Source organism: Nycticebus coucang, chromosome 11, assembly GCF_027406575.1.
Source record: "Nycticebus coucang isolate mNycCou1 chromosome 11, mNycCou1.pri, whole genome shotgun sequence".
Classification (NCBI taxonomy): domain Eukaryota; kingdom Metazoa; phylum Chordata; class Mammalia; order Primates; family Lorisidae; genus Nycticebus; species Nycticebus coucang.
In genome coordinates, this window is record NC_069790.1 from 18,200,318 (window position 1) to 18,221,925 (window position 21,608).

The following is a 21,608-nucleotide window of genomic DNA, read 5'->3' on the forward strand; positions in this document are numbered from 1 at the left end:
GTCTACTAATTTTCAAATATAACACTGCTAAGAAAGAGAAGTTGCGTCACTAAGCTGACCCAAGGGTTTCCTCAATTACAGGAAGAAACTCCACTTGCTAACACAAGCTGTGAGCCAGCACACTCAAGGCAATAGTCCATACTCCTCATCAAAAGGTTAAAGCTAGGAAAATAGTAACACATTTTCAACTCTCCTTCAAACACTTCTGAAATAAAAATTTAAATTTTAAAGAGGCATTTTTAAACCACAGCTTTCAATTAACAGGAAGAAAAGATTCATCTATAAAGTTTATACTTGCTCATTGGTCAGAGAAGAGAAAGTAAGGCAAAGAATTATTTCAGCCCAAGAAGCACCATCTCATCTTTTTAAAATTACCATTTATGAGCTTATGAACAATAAATTCAAGATGTTTAAATACTGTATTTCGACACATACAGAAATCCACTGATATGGGACCTTAGTAAAGCAAATACTGCTTAAAAACACACTATGCTAAAAATTGGCAGGGTGAGAATTTGGTACCAGTTTGGCCACTACCTGTGCTATGTTTTAAAATCACTGACCTTCTCTGGGCTTCCACAGCCCCACCTCAAAACTTAAAGGGCTAAATCACATGATCTCTAAAACTGCCATGTCATAAAACATAATTTTAAGCAATAGATATTTGTTTTATACTCAGGGAAGCAGTGGGATGGGGTGGAATGAATTAGGCTTTAGAGTAAGGCTAATGAGAGTCCAAACCCATGTTCCATCACTATTGGCTGAGTGACCTGAAGTGCTAAGTTTCCTTCACTACTGAAACGGTGTTAGTATTTACCACTGCAACATGTTGGAAGTATTAGAATGAATGTAGTAACACACCTGGCACACTGCAGGTATTAAATAAGGCAGGTGTTAGGAACCTGGTCAGTAATACAAATGCTAATGAAAATGATACTCCACCTGACAATGCAATTTCCTAGAATTTGGCTTGGAGAAGAGCAGGTACTGACTGCCAGTGCTTTCCAAATGGAAAGCAGTTAAAGATAATACTGGAGCAGATTCATGGTTGGAAGTAGGCAGGATAAAAGCAGGTATCTGAAGATAACCACAAGCTTTGAGTCCTCCCCATACTATAACAATGCAAAGGAAAGAAACTGCATAGGATACAGTCCTGGAGGAAAGAAAACATTTTTTTTCATTATGATGACCCCTGGAGGAAAAAATAATAATGATCAATAAAAATATGTATGTATATAAATGAATCACTGCAATGATTTCATAATCAAAACAAAGTAGAAAGGTGGTTAGAGCTGACTGTCAATAAAATATCAAGATTGCACATGCAATAATCTTTCCCTTGCCTGTCTGCAATTCTCACATGGGATACAGATGATCCTCCTGCTCACCTCTCCAGTGTCACTTCCTCCCACCTCACTCTCCCTAAGTTCACTGTTACAGCCCTGCCAGAGTCCCTTCATCCTGGATCATGCCAAGCTCATTCTTCTTTTTGCTCCTTTGCACTGTGACATCTGCCTAGAAACTTCCAGCAAATCTTCCAGTGGCTGACTCATCTAAATATTAAGGTCTCACCCAAATCTTCACCTTCTTAGGGAAGTCTTTTCTGACTACCATATCCAAATTTCCTCACACTCCAGTCACACTCAAGGTTTTTACTCTGTAGAATTTTTCCAGCATTCATTACTATATAAAATTGTCTTTTTGATTTATATGTTTATCTCCACCAAAATGTAAGGTCTTTGAGGACATGAATCTTATCTAAATTGTTTACCACTCAATCTCCAACATCTAAAAAAATTCATGACATAGGCAAAAGATAAAATGTCTGATGAACAAGTTCAAATGATAATAATCACAATTCTATTGTGAATGTAAGTCCTCAGAGACTTACCTTACCTTAGTAAAAGGTAAAAAGACTTACCTTACTAAAACTACCTCACCTTGAGTGCATTTCTTTAATGCAGTTTTACACAACATAATAATGCATTTTTAAAAGGTATACATTTGAGACAGCAAGATTTTAAAGAGATATTCTTCATAACAATGCATTATACAGTGTATGTTTTCATGAACATGAATATAAATAATACACCTTATCATCAGAATCCATTAAAAACAATAATACCCATCGGTTGTTTTGTGAAATCCTGCTTCTAGAAAGAGAATTATGTAGATGTATACGGGAATTATCTTTCAGAACCCTTCCCAACAAATAAATATAACAAACTGGATTAGTACTAATACATTTAAAGGATAAACCTGTTAATTTGTTTATCTTGCTAACCATCAAAATTATTACTGAGTCGAGTGATGAATTCAGTGATTCTACCTGTAAAATAGAGGACAAATGACATGGTGAACTATTATATTAAAAGAATAGCAAGAAAAGTTCCACAATGTCAACCTGTGTTTGAACTAAGTGGGGGAAAAAAAGAATTCCCTTTCTGACCCTAAATCAAAAGTAAGCACGCTGCTAAGATTTAAAAAAAATGGCAAGCTATCCACGAGTGGGCAAAGCAGTGAACTGAAACCACAGTCAGAAATTCGTGACTGGTGCTTACATTTTTATTTTGTTTTCAATACGACTTATTTTGAAGAACAGAAGAGGCCCAGAACCGACTGTGTCTAGACAAACATGCATCAACCCCCAGTCACCATTCTTGGTCAGCGTGGAGGGCCAATGGCGCCAGCACAGGGCTGGACACCAGGGACTCACCGGGCTCCGCAGGGTGGAGGAATTGGGAAATCATAACCTGCAATCATCCCTGAATCCCTGCCCACGCCCTGGGAGCGGTGGGGCTCAGCATTCTACAACTTCACTTTTGTGTGGATTATAAGCACAGCCTGCCTCGCCCCTCCTCCTCCCCTGGAGATTCGCCCAGAGCTCGGTAAACAGAACAGGACACCTGGCCTAAGGCCTTGGTCTTCCGCAATCTTTTGAATCCCAGGCAAATCATCCAGCCCCAGGATATACAGTTTTCCAACCTGTCAAACAGGATGACGAGAAACCCAGCCTACCTCATCCGGAGGTTCCCAGCCGGCCGCCCCAGGGCGGCCTGGGGACTGCGGCTCCGTGGTCGCTCCCCAGCCGAAGGGGCGGAGCTAGGCGGGGCGGGGCTCCGAGGGGCGGGACCCGGGGCCGAGTCCAGCAGCGACGCGCGGCCCACAGCCCGCACCTTTCGCCCGGGGACCTCCTCGTGGGCACGACTCGTGACGTCAGCACGCTGACGTCGACGCACAGAGTCAGCATCGCGCGGAGGTATCAGCGACCGGTCGGTTCCTGAGGGCGCTCGCAGTGGAACCAACCAATTGGTCGGTAGATCTGTCAATCAATTGCTGACCGGTTAGCGAGGCGTAGAGGAGAGAAAGGGTGGACTGGGCTGCTAGGAGGAATGGGTGAGAAATCTGGGACTCTGGTTTTGAAATCCTGGAGCTGGTTGGACTTTCCCTCGTTTTGCGTCACACTGTTTTAAAAAGCGTCTGCTTCCTCTTCGTGCGCGATTCTGCGCCTTCCGTTTTCTTCCAGGGGCTTACTAGGTATTTTGTCTCCGGCTAGTGACGATCACGGTAATGGGTTTCCGGATGAAAACATAGGGCATGGTCCTAAATTTGTATGCCAGGACTCAGCTCCAGAGTCACCTACGCTCAGAATTATCAGTTTCCCCTCACCTATTTGGAAGACCTTTTCTCTACGCTTTTATAAGTAACATCTCTTAGTAGTAGTCTCTTTTTCCTATGAAGTTGGGCATCTTTTAATTATTTTATTTAAAATTTAATTTTTTTTCTCAATAGTTAATGCCACAGTTGTATCATTAACAGTTTTAAAGGTATAGAGGGGTGTACTGTGAAAATTCTGTTTATTACCCTTCCTCATGCCCTCACTCAATTCGTCTCTTGGAGGCAACCAGTGGTGCTGGGTTTTTAGATAATTCTTTCCAAGTCCTTGTAAGTGCCATTATTAATTTTAAATTACATATAAAATAATCTCCATGCAAAAAGAGGTTAAACATACAGATTATTATGCTAATATATTTTTCAGGCACTGATTACAAGCCCACACCCTAGATAATGGCTCCATTTTCCTGTGCACTTACATGTGTAGATGTTATTTTTTACACACAACACTTGAGATCTTTGCATGTCTACCCATAGGTTTTCCTTGTTCTTTTTAAATGCAACATAGTAGTCCTCAGAACAAATATATATAATTTAATTTATCATTCCTCTGCCTTCAGACATGTAGTTATTAAAAACTTAATATTACTAGAAGCATTGCCACCATAAATGTGTAGGTGTCTTTTTGTACATCCAAGTATTTTCTACCATAAGTACACCAACAAGACAAGATACTGGCTCATAGAGTATGCACATTTGAAATCCATAGTATATTCTACTCTTTGCTCCCCTAAGTAGTGGCTACAACTTACATTACCACTCCTAGTATTTGACCAATCTTTTTCCAACATCTTTGCTAAATTGATAAAACATAATTTTTTAAATTGTTCTAAATTGATGAGCGTGAAAAAATGTTAAAGGATAATGCATATGCAAAAGAAATGTAATAATCTTAAATGTATATCTTGGTGACAAAGTGAACAAACTTTTGTAACTACGTCCCATACAAAAATTTTAAATATTTGCCAGCAATATAGAAACTTTGCTCAAGCTTGATTTTAGTCATTATACCCCTCACACACAGATAGTGACTATTCTGAATCCTACTACCAAATTACTTTTGCCCACTTTGGAACATTTATAAATAGCCACATAGAGTAGGTACTCTTTTGTGGCTCTTTTTGCTTTGTATTATATTGATAAGATTTATCCATATTAAAGAATGTAGTATTGCGTTATTTTTAATTTTTGCATGTAATTCCAAAATTTTCTTATTCTACTTTTGCTTGATAATAGGTTATTTAAAGTTTGAGACAAAAAGGATGCCGTTATGAATCTTCTTCTGTCTTACAATGCGTGTAGTTACACATTTGATTTTGGTGTATTACTAAGAGTATCACTGTGTTACAGAGTACACATTTATTTAACATTAGTAAGCACTGCCAAATAGTTTCCTTGGTTGTACTAATTTACACACCCACTCAAAGAATGAAATTTTGGTGTCTCCACATCTTCACCTACATTCAATTTCGAGGACTCAACTTTAACCTTGTTTTTCTCTTGCCAAAATTCCTTTATAGAAGGCTGGTGAGTCACACCTTACAAACCTGTCTTATTAAACAGATTTTTTTATTAATCCAGTATAATGTGGCTTACTTTTCAACCTGATTCTGGTATAGCATTACATGACAGGTAGAAGAAACTCTTAACTCAAGCATTCCTTTCTACTGATTCCAAGTCTTTAGACAAAGCTTAACTCTTTTAACCAACTGCCAACTAAAGAATCCCTAGAACTCGTTTATGACTTGTAAGCTCCCACTTCAAAATGTTCCACCTTTCAGGCTATCCCAATGTATAACTTCCAAGTATTGATTTATGGTTTTATCTGTTATTCCTGATTCTGTGAAATGTATAAAACCAAACTGGAACCCAGCCACCTTACACACCTTTTTTCAGGACCTCTTGAGACTATGTTTTCCAAGCCATGGTCATTCATATTGGCTCAGAATAAATCTTTTAAAAGTATTTCAGCAGAATGTAGTTTTTCTGTCAATAGTTTTATGTTCCTTTTTCTTTTTTTTTTAATTCTTATACATTCTGGTCAATATTTAGGACTATCATATTGTAGGGTTAATTAGCATTCACCAATGACAAACTGAATTTAGCACCTTTTTGTATATATATGTGCCATTTGGATATTCTCTGTTGTGACCTACCTGTTCAAGTCGTTGGCCCATACTTTAATTATCTTTTTCTTGTTGATTTTGAATAGGTATTCTAGATACGAGTCTTTTGTCAGGCATATGAGTTGTGATTTCTCTATTTTACTATGTGGCTCACCTTTTTATTTTTATTGTTGGGGATTCATTGAGGGTACAAGATGTGTCACACACTGAGACCCCATTCCCCCACCTCCTTCCCTCTCTCTGCTCTCTAAAGGCTCACCTTTTCATTAGAAAATTAATCTTTTATTAGAATTTACTATAAGTTAATACATTTTCTGGTTTCTACACAATGAAAGAACTTAAGAATATTTAAACTTTATGTACTCACCTCCTTTATGTGTTGTCATGTGTTTTACTTGTTTTTTTACACCCAGCAAAATATTCCATATTGACAATATTTATTTAGATTTATCCTTATATCTATGCTTTCCTTTGCTTTCTATTACTTCTTACATTTCTAGGATTACATCTGAAATTATTTCACTATTTTTTAACTTTTAGAGCAAGTCTGCTAGTGACAAAAATCCCTAGTCTAAACAAAATGAGATATGTAAGCTATTTCTCCTGGCTCCTCTGGAGACTCTCAGATACCATTGTTTCAAATTTTATCTAGCACTATGGTTATTTATGGTATGAAGGTCTAAATACCAAATAGTCAATATAGCCTAGAATGGATTGAACATATTGGTGAGTCTGAATAATATTAATTTAGTGTCTTGTACTCTAATGCTGTGAAGTGGTAAGAAATGTTTGAAGCAATGTTGGTGAAAATGGCAGAGTTGCTACTTCAAATGCCTGTCCATTCACAGAAACATTGAAATATTAAGCAGAAACTGTCAGGCTGTTAGAATAAACTTAGTCATTAAGTTAAAACTATTTTTTAACTTTTAGAGCAAGTCTGCTAGTGACAAAAATCCCTAGTCTAAACAAAATGAGATATGTAAGCTATTTCTCCTGGCTCCTCTGGAGACTCTCAGATACCATTGTTTCAAATTTTATCTAGCACTATGGTTATTTATGGTATGAAGGTCTAAATACCAAATAGTCAATATAGCCTAGAATGGATTGAACATATTGGTGAGTCTGAATAATATTAATTTAGTGTCTTGTACTCTAATGCTGTGAAGTGATAAGAAATGTTTGAAGCAATGTTGGTGAAAATGGCAGAGTTGCTACTTCAAATGTGTCCATTCACAGAAACATTGAAATATTAAGCAGAAACTGTCAGGCTGTTAGAATAAACTTAGTCAGAACTCTGGAAAGCAGGCAGAGGTTTATAGGAACCAAACAAATGCTGAACCAAGAATAAAAGCAACTTTAAAATGGTAGCGAAGTTTTAGGGCATTTTTCCTTACTCTTAACCAGTCCCTACTAAGGCTCTGTAGTAATCCTGAAGATAACAATCCATGTTTTCAGTATGTGGTTCTGGTCCTTGAGTTGGGAAGGGATAGAGTAGGTTTTACTTGCAAAGAATTTTGTTTTTCTGCTCCAACCTATCTCATCACTATCTGAGAACTGATGAAAGGTGCATGTCTTTGTTTTGCCTAACTTGGATTTCAGAATTGAACAGTAGTGGACATTCCTCAAAAGTACTGTAAGACTAATAAATAACAGTAATTATCCTAGGGCTAAGTATTATGGTTGAGGAGCGAAAATAGCATGAAAAGCAAGGAGGAAATGTTGAGTGAAAAGGGTTTCTTTTTTTTGGGGGGGGGGAGGAGGATTGTTGTTCTTTTTAAATTAGGGCATGCAAAAGCACCTGTCTATATTGGAGAATTTGAAAAGCCACAGTCATGTTCAGGACAGGATATATGATCAGAAAAGAACTGAGAAGACCCTAAGCTTTCACCCTGGCTAATCTCTAAGCTTAATGAAAACAGGAAGTAAAGGCGATGGCAGCCTTTAGACCTGTAAATCGACCGCCTTCTATGTGTCATAGAAGGAGCACAAAAGATGGAGTACACCCACCAGGAGAGGGTTTGTTTTTTTTTCTATGTTCTTGTTGACATTGTTGTTTCTTTGGTTTATTTATTTATTTATTTGCTCCTAGGTATTGTAGAAAGTCTCTGCCAAACACTAATAGAATAGAGGCTAGTGGGACAGAAACTTCAGAGGCTACACATAGATTAGCATTGAAGGAATTCTCCAGATCAGAGTCAAACTGCAAAGTCCAGGAGAGTAGTATGTATTTCTTTTTTCATTTGTGTTTTGTTGGGGGTGAGGGTTACTTCAGGGAACAAATTCTCTGTCAGGTCACTGGTTGACCACAGAGATAATCAAACAGAGATTTAAAATAAACCACTCTTCAAATCCTTTCATAAACACCTTGAAAAAGTCACTAAACAACTGACTGTAGTTCTCAAGAAGCAACAGAAGCAAACCCTAGGAACAGAAAAGAATCTGATTTTGAGAATTATTACGTCATAAGATTCAAAATGCCTAATAATTCAAGAACAAATCAATTAAACAGAAAAATATGGCCCATTCATAGGGAAAACATCACTGAGGAAGCTCAGATATTGGACATACAAGACATAGATTTTTTTTTTTTTCTTGACTGGGGCCGGGTTCGAACCTACCACCACTGGTATATGGGGCTGGTGCCCTACTCCTGGAGCCACAGGCACCACCCCATATAAGATAAAGCTTTAAATCGACTATCTTACATGTGCTCCAAGATCTAAAGGAAATCCTGGACCAAAACAAAACAACAACAACAAAAAAAAAACTAAAGGATACTAGGAGAATGATATGTGAAGATAAAGAAAATATCAGCAGGGCACAGTGGCTCATGGCCGCAATCCCAGTGATACAGGAGGCTGAGGCAAAAGGATCTCTTAGGCTAGGAGTTTAGGCTGCAGTGAGCTATGATTGCAGCACTGCACTCCAGCCTGTGTGATCTCATTTCTGAAAGAAATAAAAATAAAACAAAAATTAGAGAATATCAATAAGGAGATAAAAATTGTAAAAAAGGAACCAAATATGGGAGGTAGGGGCAGGAGGTTCATCTGAGGCCAGGAGTTTGGGACCAGCCTGAGCTACACAGCACGGCTCTGTCCCTACCCAAAAATATAAAAATTAGCCAGGTGTAATAGTGTACACCTGCAGTCCTCGCTACTCAGGAGGTTGAGGTGTGTGTGTAGGGGGTGCTAGAGCCCAGAAGTTTGAGGTTGCAGTAAGGTATGATGTCACCACTGTACTTTAGCCTGAGAAACAGAGTGAGAGTCTATTGAAAATAATCCAAAAGAACCAAACAGGAAAACTTTAGCTTAAAAGTACAATAATTAAAATAAATTCAGTTGAAGATTTCAACAGAAGGTTTTAGCATGTTGAAGAATCAGTGAACTTGAAAATAGGAAAACTGGAATTATTCAGTCTTATAGAAAAAAATGACTATAATGGAAAATGAGCAAACCTAAGGGAAGTATGGAACATCAACAAGGGTATCAAAATACATACACAGAAGTCCCACAAGGAGAAGACAGAGAAAAAGAGACAAAAAGAATGTTAGAAGGTGAAGGGTTCCAAATTTTCCAAATTTAACAAAGAATAAGAGAAAGAAGATTCAAATAAATAAAGTCAGAAATGAAAATGGGACATTATACCAACCTTACAGAAATAGAAACAATTATGAGAATATATAATGAACAATTGTCTGCTTACCAATTAAATAATTTAAATGATAAGGAGAAACTCTTAGAAACACAAAATTACCAAAACTGGCTCTAGAAAATATGAACAGTTCTATAACAGAGAGATCAAATTAGTTATTTTAAACAACAGCAAAAACAATAGCACACCCCTTCCCTCCCCCGCCCCCCCCCCCCAGTAAATAGAAAACTCCAGGACCAGATGGCTTTACTGGGAATTCTACCAGATATTTAAAAAATTAACACCAATCATTCTCAAACTTCCTGATTCTGTGAGACTGGCGTTACTCTGATACCAAAGCCAGATAAAGACACCCAAGAAAAGACAACTACAGACCAATATCCTTTATTATATAGATTCAAAATCCTCAATAAAACACTGGCAATTAAATCTAAGATCATATTAAAAGATTATGCACTATGTCCAAGTGGTATTTATCAAAGGAATACAAGGGTGTCCCAACCTAAGAAACTCAATGAATCCTTCCATTACAACAATAGAGTGAAGGAAATGAACTGCACGATCATTGCAATTGACACAGAAAAGCATTTCAAAAAGTCCAATACCTTTTCGTGATTAAAAGCACGAGAAAAGGAAACTTCTAAACCCCCACTTAATATCATACTCAATAGTGAAATACAGAAACCTTTTCCCCCTTAGCATCAGGAAAAAGGATAAGCATGGCCCCTTTCACCAGTGCTCTTCAACGTTGTGCTGGAATTTCTAATCAGAGTAGTTAGGCAAGAAAAAGAAATAAAATGCGTACAAATTAGAAGTAAAACTATATTTATGGTTGGTGTGATCCTGTATCTAGGAAATTTGAAAACTCTTTAAAAAATAACTTGTTCTAATAATTTAGCAAAGTTGCAGGTATAAGATCAACACACAACACTCAGTTGTGTTTTATTAATATATACCAGTTATGAACATTCTGAAAAGGAAATTAAGAAAAAAATGTCATTTTTAAAAGCACCACAAAAATAAATAAATACCTAGGAATGAATTTGGCCAATCAGATGAATGACCTATATACTGAAAAAAAATTGCTGAAGAAATTGTAAAAGTCTTAAATAAATGAAATGACATCTTATATTCATGGGTTTGAAGACTTACTATAGTTAAGATGGCAGTACTTCTCACAGTCATTGTTAAATAAACATGAAGGTGTTGGCTTGAGAATGTCTCCTAATTTGAGTTCCTACATAATGAATTGCAACCTAACCTGATACATAAACAAGCGGAAACCTCACTTAGAATCTACTTTTTTTAACAGATAGCAAGGTCTCAACAAATCACCAGCAGCCAGATGATCAGACCATGTCTTAATAAGTCAAATGCCTAATTTCTAATCAATCAAGCAATTTCTGTACTTTACATCTATGTTCGCTCTATAAATATTCACTGCTCACATTGTAGAGCAGAATTACGAACCTCTTCTGGTGTAAGTGTTGCCCAATTTGTGAATTATCCTTTGCTGAAGCTCTGTTAAATTTAATTCGTCAAAAGTTTTTTTCTTTTAACACCATCCACAGAGTCAGTAAAATCTCTATCAAAATTTCAACAACCTAAAATTTCAACAGCCTTTTTACAGAAAGGGAAAAACTAATCTTCAAATTTATATAGAAATGCAAGGGGCTCCCTCTAGCCAAAGCAAAGTCAGAAAGTTTATATTTTCTGACTTTCCACCTTACAACAAAATTATAATAAGAAAAGCATGGCATAAAGAACATACTATTCAGTGAAATAGAAGTGAAAGTCCTGGAAAAAAACCCACACAACTATGCCCAGTTGACTTTCAATATGGCATCAATAGTCTCTTCAATAATGATCCTGGGATATACATAAACAAAAGAATAGAACTGCACCCCGACCTTACTCTGTATTAGAAAATTAACTCAAAATAGGCCAAGGGCCTAAATATAAGAGCCAAAATCATAAACTATTGAAGAAAACATAGGGGTAAATCTTAGTAAATTCTTGGTCTTGGCAATGGATTCTTAGATATTATCTTAGAATATGATCTATAATATTCTTAGATATTTATCTTAGGTAAAATCACAAACAACAATAAAAATATATTAACTGAACTCATCAAAATTAAAAACTTTTGTGCATCAAAAGACATTATCAAGAAAATGAGAAAACAACCTAAAGAATGGGAGAAAATATTTCTAAACATTCTGGTAAGGGTTTAATATCCAACAACCCAGCTAAAAAATAACGAAAATAATTTAATAGTTCTTTAAAGAAAATATGCAGATGGCCAAATAATACATGAAAATATGCTCAAAACTATTAGTAATTAAAGAAATGAAAATGAAAACTATGATGAAGTACCCTTTCACACACTCTAAAAGAAAAAGAAAAAGAATTGGAACCCTTGTGCACTGCTAGTAAGAATGTAAAATGGAAGGCCACTGTGGTAAGGAGTTTGATAATTTATCACAAAGTTTAATTGAATTTCAATATAGCCTATCATTTTCACTCTCAGGTATATACCCCAAAGAATTAAAAACAGGTACCCAAACAAGTATATGTACATGTATGATCATAGCAGCAGCATTCATAATAGCCAAAAGGTAAATACATCCCAAGTACCTTTTTTTCTTTTTCTTTTCTTTTCTTTTTTTTTTTTTTTTCAGACAGAGTCTCACTCTGTCACCCTGGGTAGAGTGCCATTGTGTCCTAGCTTAAAGCAACCTCAAACTCTTGGGTTCAAGAGAGCCTATTGCCTCAGCCTCCTGAGTAGCTAGGACTACAAATGCCCACTACAATGCCTGGATAGTTTTTCTATTTTTAGTAGAGATGGGGGTCTCACTCTTGCTCAGGCTGATCTGAAACTCCTGAACTCAAGCAATCCACCCACCTCCACCTCCCAGAGTGCTAGGATTACAAGTGTGAGCCACCACACCCGGCCCCAAATACCTATCAACAGATTAATGAACAAGCAGAATGTATGTATAGAGAATAGATTATGTTTAGCTATAAAAATAAATGAAGTATTGAAACATGATACAATATGGGTGAACCTTGAAAACATTATGCAAAGTAAAAAAAGCCAGATGCAGAGGGTCACCTATTGCATGAAACCATTTATATAAGGTATCCATAATAAAGCCACAGAGACAGAATAAACACTGGTGCTTATTAGGGACCAGAAATACAGGGAGGATGGGACCAATTGTTTATGGGATAAGAGGTCTTCTTTCGGGGGATCAAAATATTTTGGAATTAGTTAGCAGTGGTGGTTGTACCGCATTTAAAATGTACTAAATAAAAACTACCTGGAAATGTTCACATTAAAATGGTTTATTACATGTTAAGTAAATTTCCACTCAATTAAAAAATACTAATTCAATCACCCGACTACCCTAAGAAGAAAAATGTTCAGAAGAGGTTTCTTTCCTTTACCCAACTGCTAAGGTAGAGCAGAGACCTATATCTATTGCAAATATGAAAGAACTATCTAAATTACACGAAACATTTGCAATGTTTCACTTGTGTCAGTGTAAAAATTGAAATTACTAGGGAAAGTTTTCCACTATATTCCCAATTCATGTGCCACTCCTCCTCTTACTTCCCATTTTTTTGTGCCCTAGAGCTGGTGCTTAGAAATAATTTGTTGAATAATGATGCAATTGTACATGTCATTTTATAATGCTCATGTAAATACAATGCTCCCATCAAATCTACACTTTGTAGTGCTCACTAATTCATGTGAGATGTGATGAAAGCCTGGATCTTGCAAGAGATGCATTTATAATGGAAATCAGTCACATGAGAGTGGGGTGGAACGGAAGTGGTAAATATGTAAGCCGTTGAAGAAGTAGAATTGACAAGAGGTGACAAATGACTTTATTTGGAAAAATAAAGGCACGAGGAATGGGCGATTGGCTAAAGAACTTTAATAATGCAGGAGGAAACTGGGTTGCATTGGAGTTGAACTACAAACTTGCTCTTGAACGTTTAATATCTGAAATAGGTGTGGTTCATCTGTATGCATGTGTCCAAAATTATAGATTATAAACTTGGAGAGTTCAGGAGAGACATCATCAGGTGCATGGGTATAGAGGATGAAACTTAGAGGGAAGAGAAGCCAGGGTAGAATCCTGGGCATATCTTAATTTAAAGACTAGGAAAAAGCTGAGAAGACCAAAGGACACTTAGACACTGTTCCTTTATTAGACACTTTTCCCCTTTATTAACATTATATACATTAACATTTGAAATCAGTCCCCTAAAAGGTAAAATATATTGGATATAATTTGAAAAACACTTATTTTTACTTCGTATTGTTTCTTTAAATAGGATTAGTAGGGAATTTCTCTGTTGGCCATTGGATTAAAACTGGGCACATGTATTGACTGTTCTGCTTACTCCTAGTTTATGAGTTGTAGACTACAGTCCTATACTAGAAGAAACAGAGAAGAGTCATGAGTGATAGAAAAAGGGTGTTTGAAGAATGAAGTGATAAAGATTTTAAATCCAGTGGTAAGTGACATAGAAGAAAAATAAAGAGAACACAGACTAGAAATCCTAACAGTGTGACATAAATGTGGGAATATTTAGAAAGCAAATACAAGATGGAAAAAGACAAGCCTTGTAGGAAAAGAAATGGAGGCAGCAATGTGTGAATAGCATTGAAACTACCATTCATTCAACCTTGGTTGACTGGTACATGAAACTGTAGGTCTCTAAATATTCTTCTATTCTTTTTTTCTTTCTTTCTTTCTTACTTTTCTTTTTCTTTTTCTTTTTTTTTGAGATAGAGTCATACTCTGTCACCCTGGGTAGAGGAGCATGCATCATTGTAGCTCACAGCCACCTCAAACTCTGTGGCTTGAGAAATCCTCTTGCCTCAGCCTCTTGAGTAGCTAGGACTACAGGTGCCCACCACAACACCCAGCTAATTTTTCTATTTTTAGTTGTGATGCTATCTTGCTCTTACAAAGGCTGGTCTTAAACTCCTGAACTCAAGCAATTCTCCCTCTTTGGCCTCCCAGAGTGCTAAGATTATAGGCATGAGCTACCCATCTGAATATTCTAAGCTTGTAAATCACTTTAGATTCTGAGAGGGCCTGTGGTTGGTTAGATGATAAAAGGAGAGACTAATGCATTTTGTTCCAACATTTTTCTTGTATGCCCATTGTTTTTATTAATTTGCAACTAAAATATTTTTGGGGATTTGACTAGAAGGGGTGAGCAACCCTTTTAGTAATTTAGACATTCACTGGTGTAAATGACAATTTAGTTTTCATAAAATGATGGCTATTATGTAAATTTAAACATTAAAAACCTGGGATTGGTGGTTTCAACTTAAAAAAAGAAAAACACTTCCATCCTGGAGGGGAATTCAGAAGCGGATGGCTATTGGGAAGGGCAGTATCTTTATTACTCGAAGAGTTACAGTCTTTGAGGCAAATTGACACAGTTCCTTCTCATCCAGGTAGGCTTGGAATGCTAGTGTATGGAATATAAATTCCCATAGAACATATTGAAAATGCAATTTAATGAACAGAAGTGGAAAATACAAGAGTAAATATTTATGAGCCCCGAACTAATGTTAGAACTTAATAGAACTTTGCCAACACAAACCTTCAGTGAATATGGTCATTTCCATCCTGTTCTTGCCTTCCTTAAGGGATTTGGTTGCATTTTGGTAAAGTTGTTTAGCTCACTGTGGTCACCCTTGTAACACAGAACCATAGCTCCGATGAGAATCCTCTCCTGCTCCCCTGAGTGAGTCAAGACAGCCAGGAAAGAGGCACCCTTTGCCACTGTGACTCACCACACATGAGACTGAGCTGGTGACCTGGGGAGGGAGCCACTGCTTCTCCCTTACATGTGGACCTGGTGTTAGCCAAGGCTGGTCAAACCACCAATTCCACATGTCAAATTAGGTTTCTGGCTTGCAGTGCTGCCAAGAAGTCATACAGGGGTCATTTGTCTATTCTTCCCAGCTATGTTTGTAAAGTTTTCACACAATGTTTATGTTGGCAGAAAGATGCTCCTCAAGATTCTAGTGGTAATGTGTAAGCAAGTGCCAAAATAATGGTAGAATATCCAGGAAAGCAATGTTTACCATTATCATTAATTATTTTCAAGGAAACTTATCCACATTGCTTTTTTGACTTATTGTCTTATTAGTGTTTTTGTAAGCATCTGTAACCTGATGTCTTTCTGTGTTAAAAAAGGAATTCAAGTAAAACCATTGTTTGTAATGCTTAACTTTTGGCAGCACTGCTGATATAAAAGTTTATCCATACAATTATGCTGTCTGTAAAGTTGCTTTTTTAGAAAGAGAAAAATAATATAGACAACATTATAATGATCAGTATTCATTCTTGGTGAACTCATTATAAGCAGCAATGGATAGATTTGTTGAGGATTTTTTTTTATTTGTTGAAAAATTTAGTCTGTTTAAAATTTTAGGGAAAAAGAAATTGTATTTACTTCCCTCCCTTCCTTCCTCCTCTTTTTGTTAGAAAAAAGAAAAATTTAGAAAACACAGCTTTCAAACCCACTTCTATTATCAATGCTAGGTTTCAACAATTTCAAAGAAAGTTTCTTTCCCAAGAGGCTCACTAATATCTGGCTATAGCAAAGTGGACATTATTTAGGCAGCCCCATTACTTATATGAAATAAACCTGCATAATATGGTAATTTCAACTTTTGACTTTAAATACCTGTCAATTATATAAGTGAAGTATGAATGCATGCTCCTTACATAGATGTATAATGAATAAGAGCAAAAATCTTTTTCAGGCACACCTTTTTATAATCCCTCCCCAAAGATGACTGTTGCTAACCATTTAGGGTACAGTCTTTCCAACTTTTTCCCTTTATTAACATTATATATATTATCAATTGAAATCAGTCCCCTAACAGGTAAAATATATTGGATATAATTTGAAAAATATTTATTTTTTGCTTCGTATTGTTTCTTTAAACAGGATTAGTAGGGATTTCTCGGTTGGCCATTGGATTAAAACTGGGCACGTCTATTGACTGTTCTGCTTATTCCTAGTTCTAAGTTGTAGACTACAGTCCTATACTAGAAATTAGAATGTCTAGTCTTTCTATATTGATCAGCATTTCAATCTCCTCTCAAAGGAAAGGCATCCTCTTTCTCATAGCTGAACCCTTTCTTTGTAGACGACACCTTGCTGTTGATAAAAGGCTGCTGTTTCTTTCCTCTTTCTAACCAGCTTCCTTCCCCACTCTCTAGCAGTGCTTTTGGACAGCACTGTAGCAGGAATTGGAGGAGTGGAGAATGGAGAAGAGAGATGAGGTGGATGCAGGTATGAAAGATATTAATGTGAAAGTAATTTTGTAAGATGGCTTTGTAGTTTTTGGGCCAGGGTATTTGGTTTTGTTTAACATGGTTTAAAAAACAATATAAAATTTAACCCCTTAACCATTTTAAGTATACAGTTCAGTAGTCTTAACTATATTCAAATTGATGTACAGCTGATCTCTGGAATTTCTTCATCTTGCAAACTAAAACTATACATGTTGTACAAACTCCCCATTTCTCCATTCCCTTACCTCCTGCCAGCCACCGTTCTACTCACTCCTTCTGTAAATTTGACTACTTTAGATAACCTCAAATACATGCAACCACACAGAATCAGTCTGCTCATTTTATTTAGTATGAAGTCTTCAAGGTTCATCTGTGTGGTGGAATGTAATGAGATTTTTTTTTCTTTTTTTAAACCTGAACAGCATTCCATTTATGTTTATACCATTTCTATTTTTATCCATTCTTCCTGTAATGGAGATTTTTTATTGTTACCATCTCTTGGCTATTGTGAATAAGGCTGCAATGAAATGAGTGTGTAAATGTCTCTTCAAGCTCCTACTTTCAATTATTTTGGATATATGCCCAGAAGAGGGATTATGGACCATATGCAATTCTATTTTATTTTTTAAAGGAATTTCATACTGTTTTTCATGGAAGTTGCACAATTATACATTCCTATCAATAGAGTACAAGGGTTCCAATTCACATCGTGACAATGCTTGTTTTCTTCTGGTTTATTTTGTTTATTTTTTTTTTTTTGGAGATATTTATTGTGATTTTTTTTCTTACATTTCTCTAATGATTAATGATGTTGAACATCTTTTCATATGTTTCTTGGCAATTTGGAGCAATATCTATACAAATTCTTTCCCCATTTTTAAATCAAATTATTTCAGGATTTTTTGTTTTTTGGTGGTTGCTAATTTTGTTGTTGTGGGTGGTCCGTATATATTCATAATACATGAAGGACTTAAGTATATATTCTGGATATTGGCCCCTTATCAAATATATGATTTGAAAACCTTTTCTTCCACTCTGCAGATTTCCTTTTTACTTTTTTGATTGCTTCTTTTAATACACAGAAGTTTTTAAGCTTGCTGTAATCCCATTTGCCTATTTTTGCTTTTCCTTCTGTGGTTTTGGTGTCATACCAATAAATCATTACAAAATTTAATATCACGAAGCTTTTCCCCTATGATTTATTCCAGGTTTAGGAATTATGTTTAAGTCTTCAGCCCATTTTTAGTTATTTTTTTAGGTACTGAGTACCATAAAGGTCTTTGTTCTTTTGTGTGTTGATACCCAATTTTGGAGCACCATGATATGCTTATCCAAGATCATTTGACCAAGGGTTCATTTCTGGGCCCTCTATTCTGTTCCATTGGTCCATGTCTTTCCTTATGCTGTATCACAATTTTGATTACTGTAGCTTTGTAATCAAGACGTTTGAGGCCTCCAACTTTGTTCTTTTCAAGATAATTTTGGCTATTTGGAGTCCTTTGATACTCCATATGTATTTTAATATGGTTTTTGTTATTTCTGAAAAAAAATCATTGCTATTTTTTGTAAAGATCACAATGAATCTGTACATTGCATTGGGTAGTGGAGACATTTTAGCAGTATTAAGTCTTCCAATCTACAAACAAATATCTTTTCATTTTTTTGTCTCTGCCAATTAATTTCTTTTAGCAATGCTTTGTAGTTTTGTAGGTACTAGTTCCAACAAGTTTTTGTGGACTCTTTAGGGATTTCTACATCTAAAATTATGTCATCTATAAACAGAAGTAGTTTTGGTTCTATCTTTTTAATTTGGATGCCTTTTTCTTGTATAATTTTTTTGGCTAGAACTACCAGTACTATGTTGAATAGAAGTGGAGACAGTGAGAATCCTTGACTTACTTCTTTTTTTTTTTTTTTTTTGCAGTTTATGGCCAGGGCTGGGTTTGAACTCACCACCTCCAGCATATGGGTCCAGTGCCCTACTCCTTTGAGCCACAGGCGCCGCCCGACTTACTTCTTTTTTATTAAATTATAATTAAAACTTTTAGTTTTTAAATTCTTTTTTAATATTTATCTCTAATTAATATGAGGATACACATGATTAGTTTACATTGTTTGCATTTGCAAGGTGATCTTAGAGGAAAAGCTTTCAGCTTTTTACTACTGTGATATTAGCTGTGGGCTTCTCATAAATGGCCTTCATTATGTTGATTCATTTTCATTCTATTCCCACTTTCTTGTGTGTTTTTGTCATGATGATGTATTGAATTCTGCTGAATGCCTTTTCTTCATCAGTTGAGATGATTATGTAGTTTTTGTCCTTATTCTGTTAATGTGGTATTTTATTTACATTGATTGATTTTCATATATTAGGACATCTTTGTATTCTAGAAATGAATTCCACTTGGTCATGGTGTATGATTTTTAAATGTATTATTGAATTCACATTGCTAATATTTTTATTTAGAATTATTACATTACTATTCATTAATAATATTAGTCTGAATTTTTCTCTTTTGTAGTATCTTTGGTTTTCATATCAGAGTAATGTTTCTCATGAAATGAGTTTTGAAGTGTTCCCTCGTTTTCAATATTTTGGAAGTGTTAGAGGAGTATTAATGTTATTGTCCTTTAAATTTGCCGATTCATCTTGCACTTTTTGTGGGGGGGGGCATTTGATTACTGATTTAATATCCTTACTGATTATAAAACTTGTCAAAGTTTTTATTTCTTCATTATTCAGTATTTGTATGTTGTATGTTTCTAGGAATTTCTCCATTTTCTGTAGGATTTCCAATTTGATGTCATGTAATTGTTCATAGCAATTTTTTATGATCTTTTTTTATTTCTGTTGCAACAGCTGTAATCTTTCCTCTTTCATTTGATTTATTTATTTGAGTTTTCTCTGTTTTTTCTTAGTCTGGCTAAGGGTTTATATAATTTGTTGATCTTAAAAAAATAACTAGCCCTTTTTTTTTTTTTTCTGTTGGGTTTCTATTATATATTTCATTTACTTCTTTTCTAATCTTTATTATTTCTTTCCTCTGCTAACTTTGAGTTTAATTTATTATTATTTTTACAGTTCCTTGAGTTGTAAATTTAGATTGCTAATTTGAGATTTTTCTTCTTTCCTATGGTATGCATTTACCACTGTAAATGCCCTTTTCATGACCCTTCATAAGTTTTGGTATGTCCTGTTTTCATTTACACTTGTCCCAATATGTTTTCTAAATTCCCTTATAATTTTTTCTGTGACTTTGTTTAATTTCTACATATTTGTAAACTTTCCAGTTTTCTTTCTTGCTATTGTTTTCTAGTTTTATGTGGTCATAAATGATACTTGTTATGCTTTTAATCTTTTTAAATTTGTTAAGACTTATTTATAGCTTAACATATGATCAGTTCTGGAGAATTTTTCATGCAAAGTTGAGAAAAATGTATATTCTGATATTAGATAGAGTGTATATGTCTGTTAGGTCCAATTGACCTTTAGTGTTGTTCAAGTCCTCTGTGTCCTTATTTATCTGTCTGTTGTTTTATCCACTATTAAAACAGAGTACTGAAGCCTCCTACTATTGTTGTATTTTAGCGTATTTCTCCATTCAATTAGATTGATATTTTCTTCATATATTTGGGATTTGGGAGCTCTGACACTAAGTGTATATTTATTTATTATTATGATAGCTCTCTGATGAATTGACTCTTTCATCATTATAAAATATTCTTCTTTGTTCTTGGATAGTTTTAAACTTAGTTTATTTTGTCTGATATAAGTCTGGCCATCCCCATACAGGAAGCTCCCAGGTTACAAATGAGATAGGTTCTGTAAATATGTTCTTAAGTTTAATTTCTATATAACTTGGAACAAGTACATTTACCTGTTACCTGTAATAACCTCTGTTAATTAGAGGTCTGACAACTAAGTTCACAAACTTATCCTAGAAAAAGTGCTACGTACCTCATTGTTGAATATCACTATGGTCACCTTTGAAGTACTCTCCTTGGAAAGTTATGCACCAATGCCAGCACCTAGTCCACCCGTCAAAGCAATTTTGTCACTCTTATTTTGGAATGGCCACCATCATAGTGGTTGTTATATTACCCTTAATGTCCTTCAATGAATGTCTTCCTTTCAGTATTTCCTTTATCTTTGGGTAAAGGAAAAAGTCACTGGGGGCCAGATAAGGTGAGTAGGGAAGGTGTTCTAATGTAGTTGTTTAGTGTCATGTGAGCTGGTGTGTTGGTGTGAATGCAAGAACCATGAGTTCGGGTGAAAAGTTCAGGTTGTTTTTGTCTTTTTCATGCAGGCTTTTCAGCACTTCCAAATAGTAAACATAGTTTGTCCAGGTGGTATAAATTCTTAACAAACAGTCCTCTGATATCAAAAAAGGTTAGTAACATTGTTTTGACTCGTGATTTAGACTGACAGAACTTTTTTGGTCATAGAGAATTAGCTGACTTCCATTGTGCACTTGGATGCTTTGTTTTAGGATCGTATTAGTATATCCATGTTTCATCACCAGTATAACATGGCCCAAAATATCATCTTCCCTTTCCAAAAGGTCTTGGCAAACTTTGACTCTCCATTGCTTTTTTTCATCAGTGAGCTCCTTCAGGACCATTTTTTGCACACACCTTTCTCATGCCAAGGTTTTCTGGTAAGGTTTAACTGTTTCTCTATTGGTGTTTACTTGGTCTGCTATGCTTCTCACAGTTAGCTGATGGTTTGATGTACAATTCAATGAATATTTGCAATGTCTTTGTCAGTTCTGCTTGTTACTGCAGGCCCTGACCTCTCTTCATCAGTGACAAT

At 35.6% G+C, this 21,608-nt stretch overlaps 1 protein-coding gene and 1 long non-coding RNA gene across 9 annotated transcripts in view; one reads left to right on the plus strand and one right to left on the minus strand.

Annotated features, from left to right (window-relative positions):
- The window catches only part of STARD3NL (STARD3 N-terminal like), a 44,960-nt gene extending 41,774 nt beyond the window's left edge, over positions 1-3,186 (minus strand). For 2 of the 7 annotated variants that reach the window (XM_053609634.1, XM_053609636.1), the window contains exons 1-2: positions 3,019-3,094; positions 943-1,153 (exon numbers count right to left, since the gene is read on the minus strand). The gene's annotated coding sequence lies outside the window, so the exon portion shown is untranslated. Of the gene's footprint in view, positions 1-942; positions 1,193-2,716; positions 2,857-3,018 lie in introns of those variants that run through there. The other 5 variants (XM_053609637.1, XM_053609632.1, XM_053609633.1 and 2 more) reach the window with 5 other exon arrangements.
- Positions 3,187-3,235: 49 nt separating this feature from the next.
- LOC128598840 (uncharacterized) lies at positions 3,236-17,214 on the plus strand. Of its 2 annotated transcripts, none has more exons than XR_008383715.1 (4): positions 3,236-3,343; positions 13,875-13,982; positions 16,258-16,309; positions 16,721-17,214. It is a non-coding gene; the product is annotated as an uncharacterized LOC128598840 (long non-coding RNA). The 2 variants fall into 2 exon arrangements; XR_008383716.1 differs by having other exon boundaries at positions 3,239-3,312.
- Positions 17,215-21,608: the final 4,394 nt, after the last annotated feature.